Source organism: Etheostoma cragini, chromosome 9 (genome assembly GCF_013103735.1).
Source record: "Etheostoma cragini isolate CJK2018 chromosome 9, CSU_Ecrag_1.0, whole genome shotgun sequence".
Taxonomy (NCBI): Eukaryota; Metazoa; Chordata; class Actinopteri; order Perciformes; family Percidae; genus Etheostoma; species Etheostoma cragini.
In genome coordinates this window covers 155223-156480 of record NC_048415.1, presented here as the reverse complement: position 1 = coordinate 156480, position 1258 = coordinate 155223, and the positions used below count along the sequence as shown (strand labels likewise).

The 1258-nt window shown below is 49.4% G+C and overlaps 1 protein-coding gene across 1 annotated transcript in view; it reads right to left on the bottom strand.

The window, feature by feature from the left end:
* s1pr1 (sphingosine-1-phosphate receptor 1) overlaps positions 1-1258 on the bottom strand; it is a 6783-nt gene that overhangs the window by 1639 nt on the left and 3886 nt on the right. The window lies entirely within an intron of this gene.

The window sequence follows — 1258 nt, the reverse complement described above, 5'->3', positions numbered from 1 at the left end:
TGTGTGTGTGTGTGTGTGTGTCTGTGAGTGTGTGTGTGTGAGTGTGTACCAGAGCCTCCTTCCCCACCGTCAGGATGGAGGTGTAGGCCTCCAGGTAGACCCGGCTGCAGCGCCTCACCGCCTCCAGACCCTTCACCGTGATGTCGGCCGCGTCCCCCAGACCCAGGCCGATCAGGTACAGCATGCTGCCGGCGTCGCTCTGCGCGGGGAGTCGGTGAGTCGGTGTCTCGGTGCTGCTGAACCACCACCACCACAACCAGAACCAGAACCACCCCAACCAGAACCTAAACTCACGAGTCCACTCAGCCTGTACCTTCCTGTTATCTGCCTTCACGTGCAGTCTCCCTCGACAGACTGGAATACGGCATGCCGTAAACTGTTTACGTCCACGACAGCCACCGGCCACCGTTCTCTTCCTGAGTGGTGACGTCACGCCAAACTCCGTTTACAAATATCAGTTTTTAAGAAAGTCTTCCACGTGACAAAGCTTTGCACCAATCACATATAACTTATACTTATAGACCCGCAGTATAATGAAGCGAACTTCAATTCGGTGAACATAGAATATATTAATATTATTAATATTTCCTTTACAATGAAACACAAACCAGAAATGTCTTTGTACTTGGTACAGCCCGTTGGGTTCAGCAGATCTGAGTGGATATGAATATTAATATTACCCAAGACTGCCAACTTGTCCCCAAACCTTGCAGTGAGATTTGGGGGGGCCAACCAATATTTTGCCGCATACAAAGCAATTACTTTGGGTATTTATCCTGTAGGGTTTAAAATGGGATTTGTTATATATGTGGGGGGATGGGGCCCTCCCTAGGGGGGTCTGGGGGTATGCCCCCCCAGGGGAAAAAATTGGAAAATAAACCATTAAATGGTACTTTCTGGAGAGTTTTTTTGCAAAAAATGGAGAGATCAAGTGTTACATGATATGTGCCAAACTGTAGGGTTAAGAGCCTTTGTGTTGTTGTAGTATCAACAGGTTTTAGAGCATTTAGCAGTTACATTATTAACTTCTTATGATATAAGATCTGACCCAGACAATGTTCCAAACATAATGAACCACATGAAGAGACAGGAGCACATGTCAGCAACAGCTGAGAAGATCTGGGTCTGTGGGGACCAGGTCCAGGGGTCCTTGCCTGGTGTAGGGACCAGGTCCAGGGGTCCCTGGTGTAGGGACCAGGTCCAGGGGTCCTTGCCTGGTGTAGGGACCAGGTCCAGGGGTCCCTGCCTGGTGTAGGGA